Below are 26,793 nucleotides of genomic sequence, written 5' to 3' on the forward strand. Positions count from 1 at the left end.
CTTAAAATCCATTCCTGTGTTTGTCCTCAGTCACTGCTGTCTCCACACTGAGCAGGACAGGATTCCAGGCATCCTGGGACAAAGGAACAAAATCCAGCTCATTCTCTGGGGCTAATGCAGACTCAGGAAGCAACACAGCTCTTCCATTTTTGAAAAGGAAGAATTATAAAAGCAGAGACAATCATTACTTTTAAACCTGATGTTGTTCTGAGTGTTAGAGTACTTACTGAAGGATAATGTAATTCCTAGAGCAGATGAAGAGAATTGTTAGCACCAAATCATATGTTTATCTGGCCCCCTGCTCTACAGTGTCCGACTACTTCCCAAGTATTTATCCTCATCACACCCCGGCCAGGTAAAGAGGTATTATTATTCCCATTTTACAGATGGGACATTGAGACAAAGGGAAGTTACAATCAAAAGTGCTCAGCACCCGCAGTTGGGGTTAGATATTCAGAAAAACTCAGTATTCCAGGTAATGAATTCCATCTGAAACTCTGGACATAAAAGTCCCAAAGGGAGCAGAATGCTTTTTGAAAAGTGAGCCCCTTTGATTTAAGTGCTGAAGGGGATCTGAGCTCTTCAGCAAATCTGACCCTAATTGTGGGTGCTAAACACTTGAAAATCCTCTAGAGCAGCACAACTACAAGGACTAGCATGCCAGTCTTCATGCCTCCCAGCCCAGTGCCTTAATTACAAGACCAGCCTTCCTCTGACCTGGTCTCTGCCATGGTCCCTTATACCCAAATTTATTTTATGAGTTAATAAGTGCACTAAACAGCATTTTTTGTCTTGATACCTATTTTTGTCCTTCCGATCTCTCAACCTGTAGTATTTTCCTTCCACAAGGTGTAGAAGAGGAGCCATATGTGGATTCCCTTTGATGATATTTTTCCAGAAGACCTTGTAAGTTGACATTAATTATTTTGACTGCATGTATGTATTCATCACTGCAGACTGCTGTTCAACTATTTTGGCTTTTTTATAAAAAAAAGGTGGGGGGAATATAGGGAATCTTGTGCTACGTTGAAATATTGTTTTAGAAAGAGCTCAGTGGAATCATGTTCAGTTCTACAAAGATCTCCAACAACTCAGAAGCCCTTCTGCAAACCCTGGTCAAAGATCTGAATTGTTTAGTAGTTGTTTCACTGTAAGAAGTAAATGTAATATTTAGCAGATTAGTACTTGGGCACGGATGGGACCCAGCCCTGCTATATTATTAAAATTAAAAACTGTCCTGATGCCTCTTCATTATGGGGTAGGTTGGCTTTAGAAGATTTGAACACATTATCTTCAAAGTTATCTCTGTTGATATGTGAGTTGTTGACCTGCAGCAGGCAGGAGCTCAAATCAGTGCTGTACTTTTCTTTTTCCAACAAAGCCATGGAAATCTGATGGACTTGCTGGGCAATATTAAATCCCAAGCAAAAGCTTTATAAAAGCTACTTCAGAACACTATCAAATTATTAGTATGCTTTCTCATAATACAGATGGCTTCTCATTTTATTGAGAGAGAGAGACAGAGAGAAAGAGAGAGAGAGATTTTTTCCAGCCCTCTTGGGAATGATTTTATTGAAAGTATCAAAATTGGGAAGATGACTGCATCATTTCTCTGATGCCAGGGGTCAGAATCTTTGACTGGTTTGTAGTAATGTAACATATAAAAATTCACTCAGCTCTCATTCTCTGCCTTTTATTTAATGTACAATCCAGCTAGAGCCACTTTCATTTTTCACATTACTGTCCCTCACACTGAATGTTTGCCTTTGGTGTTTTAAATATTTCTGATCATGGATCCTAAGACAGGGAAAACCTTAGGAAAATTGCCGTTGGCCTAATATGCATGAATGTATAGTTGCCAATAAAACAGCATTTTGTTATTCTACCTGAATAACTGACACTGAATAAACATGTACTGCATCTCTTGTTGGAAGGTGTTGCTTGAAATGTGGTTCTGCTCTGTAAAGTGTCTATATAAAATTGGCATCTTTTTACTAGTTCCCTGGGAGTCACATCTGCATACTTTAGTGATTAAAATAAGTGATTAATACTTTAGCTTCTGTTAATACTAAATAGCAAATACAACTGAAAGACAGCGGATATAAAAACTGTAAACTGTAGGCATCAACTCCTTCTTGTGCATTGCTATCAAATAGGTTTTTTGAGTTTCAGTAAAGGGGCCATCAGTTACACCTGTGCAACCTTACTGAAGGCTTAACCCCTCCCAGAGCATAATTTGAAGATAATGGTCTGAAGGCATGAAAAAATATCCAGCAAATGCATTCTCCCTGCCATGCATGGCTGGGCCCTTGGAGTACAAGTCTTTTGCATTGCAATACTAATGTATAAAATATTGGCTGCCAAACCAAACTCACAGTGTTGAAGTTTGAATTGACATGTTCAAAGAGGGCTGGTTCAAGTAGGTTCTGATTTCCTTTAGAATTGTTCAGCTAGCCCCACAGTGCTATATCCACCTTGGTTAATTATAAATAAATGTTAGGAGGCCTGTATGTTGTTAGTTAGAGGTTCAAATCCAGTTCCTGTGGGTCAAGAGTTACAAAATCCACCAGCCATTTAATTCAGGGTTGAGGAACATTGGTGAAACAACAAAGAGAAGCTTACTGTCCAGGATCTCTCTATGCATGTGATCCTTGTGTTACAGAATCCTCATCTTTGTTTGCATGGAGAAACGAACCCCAACAAGCCGTCTATAAATACCTCAACTTCCACTACTCATAACTAGCTCTATTAATGCATCCCTTTCCCAAACATCCCACTTCAAAATGGGCAGGTTACTGATGTCTGCCTGAGTGCCCCAGACATCATAGGGCCCAAGAAAACCAAGGACCAGGACTTACTGCTCTGCTTCTGTCTATGCCTTCTCTATTCTGTGAATACATGTGGTAGTGAGTGTAATCTTACACATTTCCCAAGAAATAAACTCACTTAAAATATTATCAACGAACAAACACTACTAGTATCTTTCTGAGATCTGATTTGGTAGCTAATTTACAAATGATTGACTACACAGTTGTGAGAGCATGGGAACCTATATGAGCAATTGTCAGCACTAGAATAGTAGATTTCAGAGTAGCAGCTGTGTTAGTCTGTATCCGCAAAAAGAAAAGGAGTACTTGTGGCACCTTAGAGACTAACAGATTTATTTGAGCATAAGCTTTCGTGAGCTACTGCATCTGATGAAGTGAGCTGTAGCTCACGAAAGCTTATGCTCAAATAAATTTGTTAGTCTCTAGAATAGTAGAGAAACCAATTGTTAAGAACTGAAAACTATAGCAAAGAAGAAAGTCCTTGAAGGAACAGGGCAGAAGGTCTGCTCTAAGCATGAATTTATGAAAATGCTTGGTCAAAACAAAAGAAGATGGCAGCATCATTTCACATATGTGTTCCTCGTGGTTGGTTATTATTATTCCAATTTTTGACACTTGAATGAAATGTGGTATAATTGGGCTTCAGAGCCACTGCTTCAGGCAACATCAATTGCCTTTTTTAAAAATGATGATGGCATTGAGGGAGAATCTTTTTTTTCCTTTTATTTTTTGAATTTGCTGCGCACTCAGTGCCTCTTGCACAATACACAGAAGGGGCATTGTACTCCTGGGAGGGCCTGCAATGCTGGGGGACTGATCCTGTGAAGAAATATGAGATGGAGAAGAAAAGTAAACATACTGTAGGACGTTACACTACAGCTACTCCAATGGTATTCCTCCTTCTTGTCTCTCTCTAGCCTTTTAGAGAATACTGTTTCCTGCCTTTTTTAACTTTGATTCAAGTTTGAATTCTATCAAATTTGAAGGACTTGAAGCTGCCAAGAAAGGAAAATCTTTTCCTAAGCTTCACTTCTACCATAAAAAACACCATTGCATCTTTTGTTTGTATTTATTTGTATGCTGCGTGTTTGGTTGGTTTTGTTTGATTTTGGGAGGTGGGGCTGCAATTTAAGGTGAAAGAGAGACTGAAACTTGTAAGTTTTAAAGGTTCTCTGAGCAGGAACAGGAAAGATTTGGTCTATGTTTTGCTTTTGCAGTAGGAATTATTTGTTTCATAGTGAACAGCAAAGCTTTTAAAAATAAAGCTGAAAGTGCCAAAGAGAATAACAGAAAAAAATGAACATACCAAAGGGTGAATCTTCAGGGGTCTGTGCAGGAGGCTGAGTTCTGCTCCATATAGCTCAGAAGGGGAGATGAAAAGGTGCTGGTATACTACCTACTTCTCCCCAATCCAGGGGCTGCTTCTGCCCTGGCACAATTTATAGTAGTATTGTGGCTGCTTAAAATTTCAGTGGCCGCAAATGGACCATCCACTGATCAGATCACCGGAGTACAGCAGCATTCCAGCCACAACCCCAACACCAAGGCAGGGTGGTGGTGCAGAGCCACATAGTTGGCTCTTCCCGACCTGGGGATTCCCTTGCTCTAGCCTAGGAGAATTCCAGCCAGCTGGTTAAACCTGTGTATTTAAGCTTTGCACTGTCACTGGAATGGCTGGTGGAACAGGGGACCAGGATTTGGCCCTGTATGTATAGATTAAATAAACAAACCCTGGATCCAAGCACTCCCATTTGCAGCTCTATCACTATAATAGGCCAGAGTGAAAACATTGTCAAAGGATGGAACCATTCAGAACCCAATCCAGACATCAGCTCCTCAGGCCTACCACTTCTGCATCTACTTACCAGGCAGATTCTGAGTTCTGGCTTCCTTGTTTCCGCTGTGACAGCTGGTAAGATTACAAATACCTGAAGCAGAGCTGGAAGCTGGCTGTATGTCTTCAGCTGTAGCAGGGCTTCAATCCTGAACTCTGATACTTTTTTTTTCAAATGCATTGCTTTAAAATGGAAACCTTTGTGCAATTATTAAGTGTAGACGTTTAACTAGTAATGATTTAGGATCTTAAACAATTCTTAAACATTCTTTTTAACCAAACCTTTGCAGTTAACCTTTAACAGCTTCCAGTTTATGGAATCTTTTACAAGATGGGGCAGGAAATCAATAACTCTAAGCAAAGCAAAAGCAACAGCAATAGCATCAGCATGGTCCATATCATCCTGGTATGCCAGCACTAGTGATCACTTAGAGCAAGCAGGAACCTGGAAGCAAAACAGCTGTGTTCTCTGGCTGGTTTACTTTTCCATTTTAAACTAGGTTTCAGAGTAACAGCCGTGTTAGTCTGTATTCGCAAAAAGAAAAGAAGTACTTATGACACCTTAGAGACTAACCAATTTATTGGAGCATAAGCTTTCGTGAGCTGCAGCTCACGAAAACTTATGCTCATTTTAAACTAGTTCACCACTAAGAGAAGGGAGAGTGAAGCACACTGAGTCACTGTCACCTAGGAAAGGAACACTGAGTGAAAGATGTTTGTATGCAGAGTATGGCCTAAATCCATTGATTTCAGAGAGATCACTAGTTTGTGTATTGCAAGCAGGATTTAGACCTGTATTTAGTCTTGATGTTATTTTGGTCAAGGCTTTTGTTCTTGTTTTATAGAATTTAAGTAGCACAAGCCAGAGAGAGACTTAATGTCAGCCTAGTCATCTATCCATCTCATCTTCTCTCTCTATACAAAAAATCTTTCAGTAAGTTCAGCTCCCCAGTGCTTTTGTCTCACATGTTAAAGAGCTGGATGTGAGGTCAGGCACTAACTGTTTCATGTGGATAGAGTAAGTCAGTCTAGGTCTTCTTCTCTTCCTCCCCTTAATTCCTCTGAATATCCTGCTATGGAAACAGCCTCTTTTGTGGCAATGGGGGCTTTCTTTGTAAACAGCACACTGCTCAAATGCATCAAAAAGCAATCTGGGGACATCCATGGGACTGCTACGAATATGTTAGGTGTATGATAATGCCAACAAAGCTGGCTGAGGGGCTAACTCTCCAGTCCAAGGACTGCTGGAGCACTCTTTTGACTCACTTAGTTCAAATTTAGTGCTGGAAAGGGACTGCTCAGATTTTAAGTAGACTGAAATTGGGTAGTTCAGGCGTCACATGTCACTTGGAGAATAGATTGTGATGTTTTTGACCGATAGTGTCTAGCCGCTGGGAAAGGCGATAACAGCACTACTACTGATGACAGCTGTGGGAGCTTCTTTTTTCACTCAGTGGTAGAGCCTACTCCTTTCAGATCCCAGGGGATCAGAGTTCACAGGGAATGTTACTGACAGACTGAAAAAACCTGTTGCTCATAATAACTAATCTGCTGTGAGGTCTCCCCCCAGATATATGTGTGGGGACTGATTGGGTTGAATCCTGCATTCTTCTCCCCATAACCAGCACTGAATCCTTTTTTGATCTTGGGAAAATCACTTTAACCTCTTTGCCTCAGTTTCCCCATCTGTAAAAATGGGCTAATTATACTCACCAGGGTGTTGTGAGAATGAATGAGGTAATATGTGTAAAATACTTTGAGAGGAAAAGCTCTTCACTTTATAGCAGGCTCAGCATCATTACTGTTTATTATTCTAAGGGAATCATTGCTCTCAGCACACTTCTGCCAAAAGATGCACTGAAAGTTATACAAGTGGCACAGAAACGAAGTTCCATAGCTTTGTTTGTGTGGTAGTTTGGGGTTTTATTTGGGAGGGGGTGGGTACAAGTGGGAGGACAGGGCAGGGGAGAAGATGGTGTTGAGTTGTGCTTTTAAAGATGGAACCAGGGACAAGAATCTCCAGGCTAACATCCATAATGCAGCATTAACTATATGAACTCGGAGGAAATGCACAGTTGTACTTACTGTGTAATCTATTCCCCTAAACATCAATATACAGCTCTCTATCCTTTAGGATTTCTTTCTGTGTTCTCTCTCTCTTTCCCTCTCAGCTTTAACAAACATAAAAGTGAACATAAAAGACAAAGATAAATGCATTATGCTGATATAAGCACATATCATATGCATAAATGCTTTGTACGATGCAGTGGCTCTGTACCAGATTTGCTCCAATCTCACCCCCCAGTTACAGCGACTTTCCATACGGTGCAGCTTGCACTGTACACTCCCTCAGGTTCATGTGAAAACTACTGTGAAAGCACAGTCATTGATTTTTGTGGGTTTAGTGCCAGAGCAATTTTAGCTGGTACGAGGCTGATTTCTCTGACTTTTGCTTTTCTGCTCTTGATACTGCTGTGTCAAACTCAACACCTTTCACAACACTAGCCTCCTCCTCAGAATAACAAAGCATTCATCACCTCCTCCTCCTCCTCCTCCTCCTCACTAGCATTGTCAGCATCAGTGGCGGGAGGGTGCTACAGGCAGCTGTATTTGTTTTGACAGTGACAACTTTAGAAAGAATCTGCTGGGTTCGATGTCTGTGTGTGTGTATATATATTTTATTTTTGGGGACTTATACAATTGTGTATTTTCTTTTGCAAAGGAGGAACAGTAAGGCTGCAGCCTCTGGGCTTTAGACTCCTCATGCTATGCTAGTCATTGTGTTGATACAGTACATATCTCAGATTGCAGATAACTATTTAGATGGAGGGAGTTTTTCAAGTCTTCCAATTAGTCTGTGATAATCGTAGTAAAGTGTCATAAATATAAAGGGAAGGGTAACCACCTTTCTGTATACAGTGCTATAAAATCCCTCCTGGCCAGAAGCAAAACCCTTTCACCTGTAAAGGGCTAAGAAGCTAAGGTAACCTAGCTGGCACCTGACCCAAAATGACCAATGAGAGGACAAAATACTTTCAAATCTGGAGGGGGGGGAACAAAGGGTTCGTCTTTCTGTGTGATGCTTTTGCTGGGAACAGATCAGGAATGCAGCCTTACAACTCCTGTTAAGTTAGTAAGTAATGTAGCTAGAACATGCGTTGGATTTCCTTTTGTTTAATGGCTGGTAAAATAAGCTGTGCTGGATGGAATGTATATTCCAGTTTTTGTGTCTTTTTGTAACTTAAGGTTTTTCCTAGAGGGATTCTCTATGTTTTGAATCTGATTACCCTGTAAGGTATTTACCATCCTTATTTTACAGAGGTGATTCTTTTACTTTTTCTTTAATTAAAATTCTTCTTTTAAGAACCTGATTGATTTTTCATTGTTCTTAAGATCCAAGGGTTTGGATCTGTGTTCACCTGTACAAATTGGTGAGGATTCTTATCAAGCCTTCCCCAGGAAAGCGGGTGTAGGGTTTGGGGGGATATTTTGGGGGAAGATGTCTCCACGTGGGCTCTTTCCCTGTTCTTTGTTTAAAACGCTTGGTGGTGGCAGCATACGGTTCAAGGACAAGGCAAAGTTTGTACCTTGGGGAAGTTTTTAACCTAAGCTGGGAAGAATAAGCTTAGGGGGTCTTTCATGCAGGTCCCCACATCTGTACCCTAGAGTTCAGAGTGGGGAAGAAACCTTGACATAAAGATTTTGTTTTTCCATTCCACTTTAAATATATATACTGAAAGCTCAGTTTTGATCTTAGGGACATGGTTGTATAGCACAACATATTGTCTAAAACCAGCTATTGTTCATGCCTAAGTGTATGAGATCAGGATCGGAGCATAAAGTTCAGCCAACAAGGATCTCAAAAATTCTCTACCCAGAGATGCTCAGTGTCCAGCATGTAGAGAGAGCTCTTCCTTTAGTTCTAGTATATTGTTATCGAGAATTTCTCATTTTTTTTCCCCTCAAAGAATTAGTCCCACAAGATCTACTGCCAGGAATGAAAATTTTGTGGTTAGAAACACTGATTGATTGGCTCAATCCTAACGCATCGGTGTATAGAAGGCATTTGGATCCCAGACATTCACGAATACTTAGTCAGGAGGGAATGAAACATTTGAGAATGAAGATGAGACTTTTGTGTATTTTTAATGTCAAGTTTTGTCCAAAGAACACATTGCGGTTATTCCCTCTGAGAAATAAGAAAAGTTCTTTGAAATCAAGTGCATTATTTTTAGAATCTTACAAACACATGCCAAAAATATTAATTTAACTTAAGTTTAAATCTTGTCAAAATCAGAATAGTTTTGTATCTCTGCAATTATACTGGAGACATTACTAACTTTGGTCTTCAGCCTCCAAATAGTTATGCACATGGTTCACTTTGCACATGTGAACAATCCTGCTGAAGTCAATCTGACTGTTACAAAGATTTTTGTCAATATATCTTTTATAAGATTTTAACTAAAACCCATCCCTCCTTATTTTTTCCTTTCTATCTCACCATGTGCAGAGCACACAAATATGTCTTTCGCATATTTGTTTATTTTAGGGCTCAGGAGTACTGGTCTGTTAGCATGGATATATATATTAAAGAATAAGGAACAACGAAGCATTTCGGGGGTAAGAGGGTGTGAGTTATATTTAGAAATAAACTTAACCAAACTGAAAAAAAAGAGCCTTCCAAAATATAGTGGGCTTAAGTTCCAAATTGCAGCCTCATCTTTGTGCATATTCCCTGTATACTCAAACTTTTGTGTATGAATTTTTCATTCACTAACACCTGCTGGTGATAGGCTGCATGGATAAGATTTTTAAAAGTGCTTGATCCACAGAAGCTTCTGTTGTTTTAAAAGTCTGGACACTTACCTTGGTTTAAGGGTTAACATTTTCAAAAGAACCTAAGTGCCAGATTTTTAACTGTAATTAGGTGCCTACAGCTGAAGATAGGTGCCTAGTGGTATTTTCAGAAAGCCTCTAGGTGCTTAACTGGGAGTTAGGCATGTAGGTGCTTTTGAAAATCCCACAAGGGGCCAGATTTTTAAAGGTATTTAGGCACCTTTTTGGTATCTAATTAGGTAGATACCTAATTACCATTAAAATCTGTTAAAAGGTCTCTTTTGTAAATGGAGCTTAGGTTCCTAAGTCACTTAGGTGCTTTTGAAAGTACTTGGGAGCCTATGTGGGAGCTGAGGTCTTTTGAAAAGCTGGCCATTTAGTTAGGTGACTAAATAAGAGCTAATTGGTGCCAGGGCCGACTCCAGCTTTTTTGCCACCCCAAGAGGAGGGAAAAAAACCCAAACGACTGAGCTGCCGCCGAAGTGCTGCCAAAGTGGAAGGAAGGGAATGAAGGACCCGCCGCCGAATTGCTGCTGAAGACCCGGACGTGCCACCCCAATAACGGACGGAGTGCAGCCCCTTTCTATTGGCCGCCCCAGGCACCTGCTTCCTTCACTGGTGCCTGCAGCTGGCCCTGATTGGTGCTGAACTTTTTTGGAAAACCTCACATGACAATGCACCAAATGTAGTTGCACAAAAGTCTTTTCAAGGGATAAATTCTGTAATTCTTGCACACAAGTGTTCAGACTTGAATGAAAAAAATGGAGGTTCTGTTGAGGGCTCTTTGAAAATGGGGATTTGTGTCATAATCAATGATTTTCAAGCTTTTGCATACATGACACTCTTTCTTTTTACCTCATAGCATGCGTGCTCAATGCACATGACCTTTTTTTTCCTTTGCTTCCAAAATATGGGAGATACAGTGAAATCAGCTTTGAAGCTATAAATCATGTCCTGTCCACTGAGGCGGGGGGAAATCCTGCTTTCACAGTACAAATTATTACCCTGCCCTTGGATGAGATAGGAACATAGAGAGACAGAGCACATATCTGTGAATGCATTGCTCGTTCTTCTACACCAAAGGAACATGACATTATCGTTGAATTTCAGAACGTTTCTTTGGATAATTAAAATTTCTAGGCAAGAATGTGCCACGGTTTATAACATACATCTGCAACAGAACCTATGTTCAGCCTGCATATGCCAGAGACAAATCCTGCTGTTGTCTGCCCATAAGCTCTTTGCCAGCAGGACCAGGGCATTTCTGCAGCATGGGGACTAATAAAGGGGAGGACTGCACAACACAGAATTCAACTTCCCAGGGGCCTGTGGGCTGCAGCATGCAGGATTCAGAGCATGGGCAGGGCTGAAGGATATGCTACTGTCCAGATCTTACCATCTTCCTTGCCAGGGTGGCTGGCTACATAATCTATTCTAGTTATGCAGCTGGAGTAGTCTTCCTTCCACCTTCCCCACTCCTGTGTATTTGCCCAGTGTCTGGACTAACGACTTGTGTGAAGCTTCTGGGGAGAGCCACACAAGTTACTTAGGGGGCATACATTTTTGCTCACCCTTTTGTGCCCTGAGAGAAGATTGTTTTCAAAGTCCTCCTGTAAAGCAACAGTTTTGGGGAGTCTTTTACGAACAAAAAAACAACTTTGTGTACAATTTTATTCTTAGTGATGAAAAATAATGTTTCTTGAATTAAGTTCCTTAAAGTCCCTATTTTTCTGAGAATGATGGTCTGGGAGACAGAATGTTGTGGTCTCTTTTCAGCTATGCCATATACTCCCTGAGTCTCCTTGTACCACTTAACCGCTCTGTGCCTCTGATTTCCCATCTATGGAAGGAGACTACTGCTTACTTGCCTCCCACAAGTGTTGTGAGATATAATTCATTCATATTTCTAAGGCATTTTGAGCCCGTCAGTTGGTAGGTGAAATATAAGTGTCAAGTATTACAGTATTATTGATTAATATATTATTTTTGAAGTTAGAGAGGCCTGCTCAAAGGCCTGCTCAAATTCATGCCTTGTGTACACAAAATCGGATGCACTTACGTGTAACCCTTCTGCCCGTCAGAGTTGGAAGCAACAGGGGCCGGGTTCAGTATCTAGGGGTTCCGTTCCAATAACACAATGCAAAACTGTCTCAAGCCCCCACCCAGTGACCTGGGACAAATATATGCCACCACCCCCTGGGCGCCTTTAAGAGGCAATACTTCCCCTCTCGCAAGCACAGAGTCTGAGTGTAGCAAAAGCCTTTTAATAACAGAGAGAAACAATGTGGCATTATGTTGGGGAAACACCACCAACAGGATTCATAACACAACCCATGAGCAAAAACCCACCCCAAGCAAATTGGGCCATGTCCTTTCCCTTTGGTTCTTGAGTCCAGCAACCCAAAAGTCACCCAAAGTCCCAAAAGTCCAACAACCCAAAAGTCTCTGTCCCTGGTCAGTGCAGCCCCAGAGTTCAAAAGTTTATCTGCAGAGTTTTACCTCCCAGCCGGGGTGGAAATGGGGGTGGCTAAGGGGCGCCTTACATGGTCCAAAGCCAACTGCCCCCCCTCTCCGTGAGGCTCCACTCCACCAACCATCCCACGAGTCACTCTGTTCCACCAGCCACCCCGCAATATATCTTCAGCCGCCACTCACTACCTAACACAGCACTCAGCAATTTCAGCTCTTAATAATTTTAGCTCTTTAGTAGTTTCATCTTGTAGTAGGGGAGCCTCAGTGCTGGTGCACCATTGGCCCAAAGTGAATTCAGCTCAGCAGTCAGCAACTAGTCTCCTAATAGAATCAAAACTAGCTCTGCTATTCCTCAGTGGTGGTGCAATTAGCATTTAGTGCCCTCACCAGGGAGCCCATACCACCAGATACTAATATCTCTCCCCAACCTCTCTCCATTCACTGGGTTTTGGAACCCATGACCCTTGCCTAGCAAGTGTTGCTTAGCTGATGGCGAGTCCCTCCATCATAACAAAAGGCCAAGTACAGTTCCACTGTCCTTGATTCACATAATCAGAATAATAACAGTTTAATCTTCCTGTCCCAATAACAGAGAACCAGGGGCTCCTACTGCAGCCAAAGTGACCATCTAGGCAGGGTGGGTGTGCCTATGCAAATGAGATCAGCCCCTGAAGTCTTTTCCACAACCTGCCACAGCTCACCACCAGATGTCAGGGTAGAGCTCATCCTGACTCTGCTCACATCTGCACACATTTTTGTGGGTACAAAAAAGTTTCTGCTTTAAAAAAGGGAGTCCCCTGAGATGGGCTTTGTTGCAATGCTCTAGGGAAAATTGCTAGGAGTGCATGAGCAGGGCTTCAATGGAAAATATGTATGGAGAAATTTGAAGGAGAGGAAAAACTGGCTCAAATAAGTAATGCACTTTATTTTTCTTCCACATTTCAATTATATTTACTCTCCTTAGCTCATATTCAACACAAAGTTTTCAGTATGGTCTTGCTTAAGATGTGAGCTGTCTGAGGTAGATAGAGGAAAAGCAACTTTGGTCACATAAAAAGAACTATAACTAGAATACTGCTAGCTCCTTTGTTTTAACATTAAACTACATAGCCTTGACCTCAACCCACAAGTAGCTTTAACGTCCCTGTCTATTGTCAGATAGCTGTATGAATGTGTTATAAAATTAAATAATGTTGCATTGTGTTGTATGACTAGCACTTACGTGCTAAATTATCACAGCTTTTCCTGACCTTGGCAGCATTATAGGGTTCATATTTTCACATCGATGAATTGTTCTTAAAACAATTTCTGCAATGTTTTAAGCACACACTTTTCTCTAACCTTATAGAAACACAATTTCTGCCTCCTTGTATTATTATTATTTTTCAAAGACCAGGCTAAATACAATGTATATTCAAGTCAGTCAATGCCTGTTGAAGTCAGGAAATGTATTACCCATTGAGCCCAAGCTTGAACTCCTTACTCAGACTCAAACTATGGGATTTTGGCCTGAGAAAGGACAACAGGATCAGGTCTATAGCTTTTATGTACTTTGAAGGAAAATCCTTTTATTAAAGTTTCAAAATCCTCCAACGTTCTCTTTTAATATCCAAGACCAGTGATGCATTATACAATGGTTCACATTCAAAGTTGAATCCATCGATGAACTTGTGTTTGTTTAAAGATGACAAGGTAAAATCCATTCAGGCATTGGAACTGACACCATAAGGAGTGTCAATATTTGTAGAGTAGAATGCATTGAGGTAGTTATGCTAATTATTTCCCATGAATCCAAGTTGTTGCTGTTGACTGTCCATCAACTGAAGCATTCTCTTTATGATGAATATTGCATTTTTTTGAGTATTTTTGGCAGAACATTGTATAAACTGAAAACTGCATATTATAGCTTGTTTTATCAACTTATTGGATCCAAACATTGCATTTGCATAGGACATTTGAAATTCACATTTACATATTCCTTGTGTTGTGCTTCTCCCACATGGGATAGCCATGTTCCTTTGATAGAGTAGTTTGCAGTTGATGCTGCATAGGGAATCCACAGGAAGCAAAAGAAAGAAAGGGCCAAGGCTGGGGACTGGACGGTTCAAGCAAGGAACTGGCCATGCATTAGAGAGTTTTTCTTCTGTAGGTCATCTATTCATTTCTAATCCATCTTTTCATAGATTCCTAGATTCCAGAAGGGACCATTATGATCATCTAGTCAGTTCTCTTGTACAAACCAGAACACAGAACTTCCTGAAAAAAATTCCTTTTGAACTAGAGCATTTTTGTTAGCAGGTGAAAGTCATGAGTGTGTAAGAGCTGTTCAGTGGCTTTTCTGGTAAATTTAGTGATCTCAGTTCATTTCCTAAAGTACTGGCATCCACTGTCAACAATAAAGGCTACCACACATGTCAGTAATTGTCTCCCATGTCAGCAGTCTCAGCAGAGAATCCTAGGATTGAATGGGTATGGAATGGTCCCCTTCAGAGTCACCCAGCCCTGGCCGGGGGGGCGCAGCTGGGGGTGGGGCCAGGTACAGGGCCTGAGCCAAGGCCATGGCTCAGGGGAGGGCAGAGCAGAGCTAGGGATGGGGCAGGGCTGGGTGGCACTCCCTCTGGGCCTCTCCACGCCCCTCAAACGTTCCTCCACACCCCCTACAGGGCATGCCCCACAGTTTGGGGACCTATGCTGTAGATAAACAGAGAACTGCAGGATCTGAACTTTCAGCTTTTAAAACTAATACTTTTTTATGGTTTGCAAAAATAGCATGTGGGACTCCCTGCTACAAGAGATAATTGATGTTGAGAGTTTGGTAGACTAAAAAAATGATTGGCAATTTCTAGGGATAATGAGAACATCTACAGGTATATTAGATTTTTTTAAAATTAAGGGATATTAAACCTTCATGCTTAGGGCATAAGCCAGCCACTGCATTCCTGGTGTTAGTTAGGGAGTTACTCTCCCTATCAAAGCTTATTTTGTAATTATCCATTACAGGGCTTCTTGCATCTTCCTCTGAAGCATCTATTACTGGCTACTGTGTAAAATAGGATGGATTGCTGTTCTGATCCAGCATGGCAATCCCTAGGTTTCTATCATTGTTAATTAAAAACTGTTTTCAGTTGGTTATCCTGCAAAAAAAGGGCGGGGGGGGGGGGGAGGGGACGGGGGAGAGAAGAATCAAATAATTTCAACAAATTATTATTGCAACATTAAAATAAAAGAAAGGAAGAGAGCAAAAACTAAAGATGTGGTTGTAGTCTTTTGTTATAGATAGTTCTCTAGTACAGTGCCACATAAACAGATTAACTACAGTGTTTATTCAGTGTAAAAAAGCAGTTCCAAGAGCCCTAGGTGCTTGCCAAGTCCATAATTGTACCTCCTTAAATACTTTCATTACTTGGAAGTACAATAAGGGAAGCAGGGACACATGCTTTCCATTTTCTTGTCAACAAAACACCTCCAAGAAATTAAACTCTATTTTCTCTAGAAATTTTCAGTGAGTGTTTTTCTTTTTTCCTTTCTTGGAGAGGCGGGAGGAACACCTTAGAGCGGATTGCAAAATGACTCCCCAAATAAAGGGCTTTCAGCATGCAAGAAGAAAAGGATTGAACTAAAAGGGTAAGATTTACTTTTAGTAAATTAAGGAAACCATAGGAGCATGCAGCATTTAAACAAGGGCTCTACATTCTCAACAGATGGAAAATTAAAGAGGTGAAGCTTTGTTAGAGTTAGGTCCTGTCTATATTTCTATCATCTCATCAGTATTAGATCAGCCGGTGAGTGCGTCTAGCGACAGCTGTGTTTAATCATGGATTCCTCATAGAGCAATGCTGGCCAGGTCATAGGTACCATAAGAACATGTGATGGCCAGCTTCTTGGGACCTTGGTCTGGCCTCCTCCTCCTCACTACAACATTTTACTGGGTTTAAGTTTGTCAGCAGTGGTGTTAGATGCCATGCTGCTGAACATGTTTTCTCCTGGCCTACACTTATCACTAAACCACCAGCAGCAGCATGTCAGCCAACACGATAGCCAGCAATCAGACTCAGACATGGTAGAATGTTGTTGTGTAGACCAGGCCTCAGCAAAAGGTTACCATTCTCTTGACCTTGCTTTGCTATCCCTTCCCGCAACTTGTTCTGCCCCTATAGTCAGAGGCAAGTCCCCTCCCACAGCTTTGCTTTAACATTCTAGTGAGAAACAATCCTCTGGAGACAGTAATATGTCCTCCCCTCCTACTGAGAAAGAGAAACATCAGCTGGCAGATGTTGTGCAAGTGTTATTTGGGTCTTCTAAATGTAAAAGGCTAGACACCACTGAAAGCACACGGGCCATTTGTGAATGGGCCAGGATGTGATCTGAATCCTAAGGCAGTCCACCTTTCTCCCCAGGATGGACAAGATTTTGCTTTATTTTGTTTTTTTGAGAACTGCACCAGCCAAACAAAGCTGTGGCCATTCTCCCCTGCCCAGCCTCTGTACCCCACCCATCCATTTACCTAGACATTACAGTCTAACACAGTTCTTCTGGGGGGAAGTTCCCTGTTCAGTGGAAGACCTCTGCTAGCAGAACCTGTGTTTGCACAGAGCTGTAGCTAGCAGAGTTCTGCTCTCAGGGTGGGCAAGACCTTAGTGTAACATGAGAGTCCTGAGGAGCTCATGGCCTGAAAGTTTTTAAGTTTTACTTATCTTTTTAAAAAGCATGTATTAAAATTAATTGTTCTCATGCCCTGGCATAGCTAGAGCCATGCCCTGGCATAGCTAGAGCCACTGATTACACATTGGAACAGAGGTCTCTCATCCTATTCCAAAAGAGAAGCAGTATTATATCTCTATGCCACACTGGTCTGTGCTAAGCAGAAGTCATGCTTTATTAGAAATTCAGTGGCAAGCAAAAGAGTGATATGTATCTGATGATTAGAGTGAGAACTCCATTGTATTATTTCATGAAGCTGGGGGAGATATCTCACACCACACTACAGAACTGAGTTCTTAGAATTCCACCTGCCCTGCGGGAAGAGAACTCTTGTCAGTGGACAGCCCTGCCAGACAGCTGGAATGTTAAGGTTCCAGGACAATACACTTGTATGGCCATTGGAGTATCTTGTTCCCTGATACTCTTGGAGTTTGGCATGTTAGGATATGCTTCAGTCACAGACTGGGGAAGATAAAGTGTGAGAAGATATTTGCCAGCTTTATTCCCATGAATCCAACGGTCCTTTGTAATGGCAGAAGAATGTCTGTTCTCCGAGATCAATTTAATAGTTTTCCTGTAGATCACATCCTTTTTTATCACAAAGAAATCATTTTATCCTGCTGTGTAATTAATGCACATATACAGTGTCGCAAACATTTTTCTGTAGACTGCTTATTTTGCCTGTAAATTACAGGAAATCCTATACAATACACCAGGGAGCCCTGCAGTTTGAAATTAGAATACAAACTGTCCCTCAACTCCTCCTACTTGGCCTGTGTACCGTTCAGATTTTGAATATCTTTTTCTAGACATGCAATAAGCTCGATGGTGACATATTCATTTACTTCTCTTTAGCTTAAAATTAATACAGGTTTTAATTCTAAAATAAAAAACTGCTTATGGCCCATTGAATTACTGCAAAGGAATGAAAGTGCAAAGAGGCTTCTGGTTACAGATTTCATTCAGACATACATGCAACATACAGATTTGTAACAAAAGTGGGTTACCCGTAAAGTCTATGGCCAAGCCTTAGTTCTGTGTGATGTCACATCTATATGAGCCCAAAGATAGCATTAATCTTGTTGTAGGAATATAGACTTCTAAAAGGGAGGCTACATATTTTCCTTTTTTCTGACTGGTGTTCTGTGAATCTCACAAACAAAAGAACCCTTTAGGAAAATGATCAGCGCAGTCTGACTGGGTACTGTTAGTCTTTATTAGTTTGGCATAGACTAATTGCAGTATGTTTCTTTTATTTATTTATTTATTTATTTATTTTGTGTTGGCAAAGGATTTCCTGCCAGCATGGGATACAGAAAATATCGACATCCTCTTGTTGATTGTTTGTTAGCTTTGTGCTACAAAACATACAGCTTTTTGTTGTCTTGCTTAATGGATATTCCAGTTCAGGAAGGGTACTGTAGTTTTGGGGAAAGATATCTTGTAGCTCTCCAGAACACTGCAGGCTGCTGACAGCTGCAGTGAGAGCACCTTCCCCAGAGCACTCTGGGAGGCATAATCACGTCCCTACAGGTGAGAGAGGTAATTCAGTCTCTACAAAGCTCTTTCCTGGCCCTAATTCCCCCTTAAACAGGGAATGACAATTGCATCAGCTTATTAGGGAGCATCTGAGACTAGCAAATTCATTTCACTAATTAGATCTGTTTACTTGAACAGTAATGGGCCAAATACTTTTCTCAGGATACATCCAGTTGTGTTATCCTAAATTCAGATTGATGTAGTTGAGAGCTAATTTGACCAGGTGGCTTCACAAATGACCGTTTCATCAAATGCTTACTCCAGTAGTTTTTCTATTCTGCATGGCAGTGGATGGAGCAGTCTCAGTGGGAATCTATAAGTAGATGTTGCAGGCTGGATGTTTGGAGGAAGCAGCTGGAGAGAGGTTGAAAAAAAAAAAAGCATTGCCAGTTGAACCCAGACTCTGTCTCCCTTTTACTATATTCCTAACTGCCCTCTTCAAGGTACCCTTCTAGGCCACGACACCTCTTATAAGGTGTTATTCACCAGGTTGGACTAGCAGTTTATAAACACATCAGAACTCATTGGAATTGCAAGGTCTAAACTTCAAGGTTTAACTTCATTGGTGTATCTGTTGAGAAATTTAGAAATATCCAGTGTTGAGGGTTTGTAAGGCTTTTAAAGCACTGATGTCATTAGGTGCCTTTCCTTTAAAGCCATGATGTGGCTGTATAGGAATATGATGTCAGGGCTGTAAAAGAAATAATAAAATAAAACTTGCTAAATACCTGCTTCACATTTGGAAGTGTATGTTTTACACTGAACAGCATATACTCTGTTCTCTTCCCTTCGACCTTCACTTTCATTACAAGTACCCCTGCCAAGAACACTGGGGTTAGGCAGGAGCCACCATTCCCTTTCTCCCTGTGGGAATATAGCTACCTTTATTACTATAACTTGTTCTTTCTTTAATGGTTTTGCAGTAAAATTTAAGGGGGAAAAAGAAGAAAAAGAAGAAAGTGGCATTTTTAAACTAGTACAAGAAGCATTAAATAGCCAGCCTCCCTCTAGAATCACTATACGCTTTTCATTAAGCAGGATAGGATTTTTTTTTCTTTTTTTATTGGAACTTCACAGTAGGACTACAAAAGTTTGGATCCATTGATTGTTTTCATTTAATAAGACTCAAGGCTCTCAGCCCCACCCCTCTGCTGTGTCTTATTGTTCCTTACATTTCCCCAGGGAGTTGGTACTAAGTTTTCCTAAAATCATTCCTACAAGTATGCTGTCATCTCACAAGTGACTGATCCTCAAGGATGCTGAGTACTCTCAACGCCTACTGAAGTCAGTGGAAGTTGAGGGCATGCAGCTCTTTGCAGGATTTGCTGACATGACATGGTGAATCATGTGTACTCTGTCCATTTTATATGGCCAGAAGCTGTGAGATCAAAACAGAGATTGAATCAAATCAAAACTAGGATCATCACCCAAGGGCCAGGAGGATTTGCATCTGTGGTGTTGATTTGGACCATTATAAACATAGAGGATATCTACAGAAGTAGATGCAGGTCCTGATTCGTGTTCCAAACAAAAATGGGGTGTTTGGATTTGAGGTTCTGCTTTGAATTCATCTCTCTACATATCAATGGGTCTCACTAGGGTGAGCAAAGCAGTTTGGAAAATAAAAACTGACTCAAACTCAGCTTGAACCTGAACCAAACCTTTTTTGAACGTTTAGAAAGATCATTTAATTTTTTCCCCTCTAGTTTTCATTCCTGCCCAGCTGTTCACCATTGAGTTCAGGCCAGGGCTGGAAGCAGAAGTAGTGATATACCATGAGAAATGTAGGAGAAGTTGGAATTATAAGACAGCAGATTCTCATGAGATTTCCAGGTCTGTTTTGCAGCACCAGCTTCCAAACTTTTAGTGCTTACCTGAACCAGACTTTTTGTCTTTTTCCCATCACTAATTCTCAAGTTCTCCTTGTAAGTCCTAAAGTGAGGCATGATCTAGGAATCCCAGGCCTTACTCACAGTTTTCCTTAGCTTATTTTCTTTATTCTGTGGCTCACTCAAAATTTAGACTTGAAACAACCCTTTTGGGGTGGTATAGAGTCCTGATCAGAATTTTGTGACATAAGCCCATCTCTAAGCTTTATTTGACCCACATACAAAATATTCATCATCCTGCGTTCAGTGAAAACTCCCTAATGCAGCTATTCAAGAGAACAACAAAAACTGGTTCCTTAACAGAATTATTCTTCTAATAAAGATAGAGGAGAATTTTTCACACTACATTTGAGGACACTTTGTGGGAGTTTCTCAAGCCATCTCCTCTTATTTTTTGTCAGATTCTCTTTATTAGAGATTGACCACTTCAGGAACAGTATTGCTAGATGTCTGTTACTGATACCTTGAGTTTAATTCTCAGTGGTGTGCTCTTTCTTTCTCTTACACTCCTCTTCTATCTGGTGTTGCTGGGGAGACATCTTGCTAAGCCTCAGTTATAACAACATATTCTTCTGTCTTTGGCAGTGACACCCATGTAGTTGAAGTACGCTCCTCAAATGGAGACATTAATTGTTCGAGGCCAAGGAAAGTCACCAGGGACCTAGTCCAGTTTCATTGAAATGAAGAGTCTTTCAATGCATTTTGTTGGACATTGAATCTGGTCTCAAGTCAAAGTTGCTGTCAGAGAAGGGCTGGAGTAGGTATGCCCAGGTGAGAGTGGAGTAGGAAGTCTCCTTTATTAAGGTGTTCTTGACTCCTTGGTAATCCTTTTTCTCACACTATTTAGTGAGCAGTGTTTTTAGGCAGGAACTCTTGGATGATGCTATGGACACTTTAGATTACAAAGGACAAGTAAAACAAATATTTTTCTATGTTTTCCTGGTTAAAATATCTTGTTTAATATAATACTTTCATCATCTAGTTATTTTTTTAACCAGCCTGGAAATGCCAGAGGCACAGCAAGCTTGGTAGTTCTTTTGTTAGGTGAACTGATCATGATATGAGTGGGTATTCCCAACCTCACACAACCCTAATTAAGAGTAATTCTCAGTAATGGACATTAACTGCAGGCTAAATAAATAGTATTCCTTAAATTTTTTTAAATCTCACAGAAATGTGTTAATTGAAAGTCTCACATCTTCTTCTAAATTGAATCCAACCCCGTGTTCTTTGATTTATGTCTTTTCATGTCTGCTGTAAAGCAATGCCTGCTAATACCACGGTTGTTAAAGATCTGTCGGTATTCCAGTACAGATTCTGGGTATGGGGTGGAGGGTCAGTTATTTACTAGCCCACAAACATTTGCTCTGGGCTGAAGTGCAGCATGTATACTCTCACTCCATAATCATATCTTTGTTTTACAAATTAAAAAAGAAATGGCTGACCCTTTTCAAGGTGATGGGCCGGGCTGTAACTATTGTAGATGCAAGAATTAATCTGCTTGTGAAGTGTATTAAATACTTACGGCAATTCTCAACTTTCAGAGGTCCAGATCCAGAGGTCCTTACTCAGTTTTCACTCAGGCAGTCTTCTGTTGGGTTTAACAGGAGAGTTCCTGAGAAAGGGGTGGGTGAAACTGAAAACTGATTAAACACCTCTGGATTTGGCTCAAAAAAGAACAAAATGAGAAAGAGGAAAGGGATACAAGAGGATCATCAGTTGGTGTAAATCATCACCATTCCATTGACTTCAAACTGTTGACTTAGGTGGAGCTGAATCTCTGGATCTGACCCAAGATTTATTGTTTTAAGTTCCTGGCAGGTGGCTGGCATCTCCTGGCTTGAGGAGCTTTCTTCTTTCTTTCCCTCTCTCTCATTTTACTTTTTGCTTGTCTCATTCCATTTGCCATGCCTATTCTCATTCTGCTTATTTCACTCTCATGCACATTGTCTCTGCCTGCTCATCTCATTCACTGGTTCCCCTTTGTTCTGTTCCTTTCATTCTGTTCTCCCCATTCCATCTGTCCTCCTGTGCCAAGTCTTTCCCTTTATCCACCATCCATCTCCTCCTCCTTCCTTTCTACCATACACTCCTTCTTACTCTCTGCCTTTCTTCCCTTCAAATTTCTGTTTGCTGACTCCTCTCCATTTTCTTTCATCTCCACATTTCCCCTGCTTGTCCAGTTCCTCCTCACCTCCCTCTTTACCTGAGCCTTGTTTACTAGATCTGTTCCACGCTCTTCATTCACCATGCCCATGGTCCCTCTTCCCACACTGCCCTATTTATTCACCTTTTCCCCTTGCTCCCCGCTCTCCTTTTGCTGTGGTCTCATCTCTATCCCCTATGCTCAGACTCCCTTGATCTTCTCATTTCTGACCCTACCAAAGGGTGTGGAAGAACTCCTCATGATACTTCCACATTTCAGGGTCCACTGTTTCAGGTCTACTTACTGGTTCTCGTTGCATGGTATGGCCACATGATAGCATGCCCTGCCCCATGAAACCAAAGGGAACTCTGGAAGGCTGAGGACCAGACAAGGTGGTAAAATAACTTGATCGAAAACAACAACAACAACAACAAAAAACCAAGAACAACAAAAAACCAACCCCTAAACCACTTGATGTATCTTGATTTTAAAAGTCCTCCACTCCGCTGCTGACTTTAATGAAATATCTACAGTATATGCAGGGCCCATAATATTTTATGCTCAGAGCCAAGGACAGAGAGTACAAGGCAATTTACCAGCACCATTCCAGGAGGTAGGCTGGGGCCATAAATGAAAGAGAGCTATGTTGGCTTGTGCTTTGTAAAGTACACAGAGTTAGGGGGAAAACAAAGTTTGGCAACTGGAAGAGGAAAAGGAAAGTGTCAGGCAGTAAATGATATTTTCCAGTTTCTAGCAATTGCTACAAAGGATAAGGAGCAAAAAATGAAATAAAATAAAAATGAAACAGACAGTGCTTAACACAGAATGAAATGAAAGAGAATTTGGGGCCAAATTTTCAAATGAAGGCACAATGGATTGTCCCTCAAGCATACACTTATGCCCATTGTAACAACTGGCACAGGTACACACAAATCTGCATTTGTGACTACAAAGAGGGTGATAAGTATATGCACAATTAGACCAATTGCATGACAACTTATGGGTGCAAATGTATTGTGGAGTCACATGCATTTTTCCTAGGTACACCGTTTGTATCCCAGCTGGGGGTTCCTTTAGCATAGAACAACCCCCGGTCTCCTATAACTAGCTTTGCCAGCTCTACACAACCCCTAATATAAAGAGTGTGTCATTGGGAAGCCAGCCAGTGCAACCTAGAGCACCCCTGAGGCTACTCTAAGTTATACTTGGGTCAAGCAATCCTTGCTTTGCTTCTGGGTTGGACATGGAGATGTATGAAGGAAATGTGGCATAAAACCATCTTTGTCTAGCCCTATCTTAGCAATGCTGAGTTCAGCTCAGCTGCAGCAGAATATTCTGTGCTTGACCCTTAATGTTAAGGCTAAAAAACTTCCCTTTATGCCCGGACAGCACTGCGGGAGCTATAGAACAAAAAAGGGCTCTCATATATATACCTGAATACCCAAGCACAGTAAGGGGAAATTAAGGATAATGTCTGAGTCTTAACTTGAAACCTCCTTGCACTAGTGAATTTCAGCCAAACCCGGATTTGTATCTGATCATTTTTCTGTTGTTGTTCTTTGTATATATATGTTTTTAAAATTCAGTTTAATTATATTGAAATGATAGTGGGGGTTCTGTAACCAGTGGCTTGAAAATTAACTGTATTATGAAAGCTGAAATGTCGCTAGCAGCATCAGTTAATGACAAGGTCACCACCACTGTCATATTCAAAAGAAATGTCACACTTGAATGAGGCTGAGATGGCTGCGTTGTCCCAGGGTTCCAGGTAGAGAAAATGAAGCAAGGGCTCCTTGGGTACTGTTTTATCCCATGTTTGAATCTAATGCATTCTTTTTTCAGCTCATTTTGGTTCTGCTGTGTTCCCACAACATATGGAGTCCCCAGACATTCTGCTGTAACATGGAAACTTTTGGGGGCTGGGAATAACAGATCATGAATAGACTGAAAAGTCCCACTAAATGCCCCCTTGGGTAGGTGGTGAAAGATTTCATTCTGTATTTCTGTCTTTCACAGCAATCCAATGAGCCTAGAATTATTTTTCTCTAACAGACTATATTTTTGATCAGAATTCTAGCATGCCCCCAAAGACCAGATAGCAAACAAAGACAGGCAACTATCCTTCTGCCTCAATCCTGTCACCTGGTGTGGAAAACCTCTTGTTAATTAAATAGAGAAAGTTTAGGAGACCCAGTCAGAGAAAACAAACTAAAGTCCCTTTATGTTTGCATAGGATGTTACTTGCTGAGACAGTTTTATAGCCCAAGTTTTCTTGTTTGGTGGGGGGATTTTGCTGTAAACCAAACTAGAAGATAAATGACATTGAGCTTGATCATGTCCCATTTAAATCAATGGCACTTTTGGCATGGACTTCAGCTGGAGCAGGATCAAGCCCGTTATGCCTGACTACCAACCTAGTAACTAAAGGAGGTGATTATAGATTGTATCTTTCCACATGTGAATTCACTACTTTAGCTGCATAAAAGATTGAAATTATACAGTACCAAGAGTTGTTTAATGTGCCCTGATGGCCTGACAAGTTTAGAAAAATCAGAACTTCCCCATACCCAAGCCCAAATCTTGAATGAAAAAAGGACCTCCAAATTTGTTTAGACTGGAGAAAGTTCGTATAAATAGCCTCCTTTCCCCAACTCCAAGAACAAATCTCTTTGGCTGAAGTCCTTGTGATGACTGCAATTCTGACAATCTCTGCTAAATCTGCTGCTGTCTTCCAAACTCACAGCCTTCCCAAGATGAGGGAGAGCAATCCTGCCATGGGCTGAGGGAATCTGCAGAGTCAGTGAAGTTTTTCTGGTTTCAGGCTTAAGGAAGGAAAGTAAGAGTCGGGAGGATGGGTTAAGGGTGAGGTAGCAAGTGAAAAGATGCATGAGGATGGGAGAGCACTAGGGGAAATTTCATTAGATTTCCTTAGAATTTTTCCACTGCTCTCTATTGGTTTCTACTAGTCTCCGTTAGTTTGAGTAAGAGGATCGGAAACAGCAGACCAATAGACCTATAGCTCTAGTCCAGTGGTGGGCAACCTGCGGCCCGCGGGCCGCAAGCGGCCCATCAGGGTAGTCTGATTGCAGGCCGCGAGACATTTTGCTGATGTTGACCATTCATAGGCATGGCCCCCTTCAGCTCCCAGTGGCTGCGGTTCGCCGTTCGCAGCCAATGTGAGCTGAGGGAAGCAGTGGGTTGCATGGCCACTGCTTCCTGCTTCTGAAGCACCCAGGAATGGTGAACCGGGAACGATGAACCGTGGCCATTGGGAGCTGTGGGGAGATGTGCCTGCGGACAGTCAATGTCAGCAAAATATCTCACAACCCGCAATCAGATTACCCTGATGGGCCACGTGTGGCCTGTGGGCCGCAGGTTGCCCACCACTCCTCTAATCCATAACTAAGCTGGAACCAACTGAAAAATTTCAGCTGGAAATTCCTCCAGTGGGGAGTGGTGACTGGGGTGAAGGTTCTGCCAGGGGAGAATGCTTCTTTTAACATAAGCAACATTAATTGAAACACGGGAGTATTTATCTTTGTTAATACTAAACTTTCCCTACATTGATGCTGATTTAGCAAACACAGCTAGGAGGATAACTTTTCTTAGAATCACTCCCTGTAGATGTACCTCCTCCTCAATGCTTATTTCTTATGCCTGTTGTGCACATTTTCCTAACTCTGCAGTGTTGGGGTTTGAGTGAGGAGTACTCTAGGTCAGTTCTCAACCTTTTCCATACCTTGAACCAATTTTTCACAGTGTGACCCCTCCTTCCCACCCCCAAACCCCTCTGTCATTTAGTAGCAAGGGAAGGGTGACAGGATAGTTGTGACCCACTAACACCTGTTCATGATTCCACTCAGTCATGATGACCCCCAAGATAAGAACTCTTGCTTTAGGTAAAGCAGCTGGACAACTTAATGGAACAACAATTAATTCAAATGATAATCATCATAGTAATGTATAACAGTTATGTATTTGCTAGAAAAATCACATTATTGCAGGATATTTAAATCTTAATAAAACACTGTATTTCATTTACTATTTACATAAACTAACCTATTTATGTCGCTATTTACTAGTGCATCATATAGGTATGAATATTTCAGTCATATGGACTAGAAAACACACATTGTTTTTAGTCCAATCATAATTAGAACAGAGAGCAGTAAAGGACCAGCATTTACTTCAGGCTTTGCAGATCTTGCATTTACACAATGCAACAATTGTTTTCCTCAGACAAATACATTTAAAATCTTTGTTATCTTTTCTGTAGCTACCAATTTACTAAACCAGTTTTTAAAAGAGCTATACCACCTGCTTTATCTAGATTTCCACTAGGCTTTTGCAAGAAGAAGCTATTGCTCTAAGCTAAGAAGCATTAGAAGCTGCCCCTTGTAGGATAACAAAGTACACCTTCAAGTAAAGAATTTAGAAAATATGGACTCATACATTGTTTTTTTCTAAACCCTCCAGTGCACATAAAACAATATATATTTTTTTCATTTTCAGTTACTATTCAGACAGGTATTTGGTTGTGGTTCTAGG

The 26,793-nt window shown here is 41.1% G+C and overlaps 1 long non-coding RNA gene across 8 annotated transcripts in view; it reads left to right on the forward strand.

Moving 5' to 3' along the window:
* The window catches only part of LOC140909618 (uncharacterized), a 754,751-nt gene that overhangs the window by 630,204 nt on the left and 97,754 nt on the right, over positions 1 to 26,793 (forward strand). For 7 of the 8 annotated variants that reach the window (XR_013635609.1, XR_013635607.1, XR_013635614.1 and 4 more), the window contains exon 8: positions 850 to 906. The exons of the other annotated variant lie outside the window; for it this stretch is intronic. This is a non-coding gene — a long non-coding RNA (uncharacterized LOC140909618). The remainder of the gene's footprint in view (positions 1 to 849; positions 907 to 26,793) is intronic. 8 annotated transcript variants of the gene reach the window in all.

This window comes from Lepidochelys kempii, chromosome 3, assembly GCF_965140285.1.
Source record: "Lepidochelys kempii isolate rLepKem1 chromosome 3, rLepKem1.hap1, whole genome shotgun sequence".
Taxonomy (NCBI): domain Eukaryota; kingdom Metazoa; phylum Chordata; order Testudines; family Cheloniidae; genus Lepidochelys; species Lepidochelys kempii.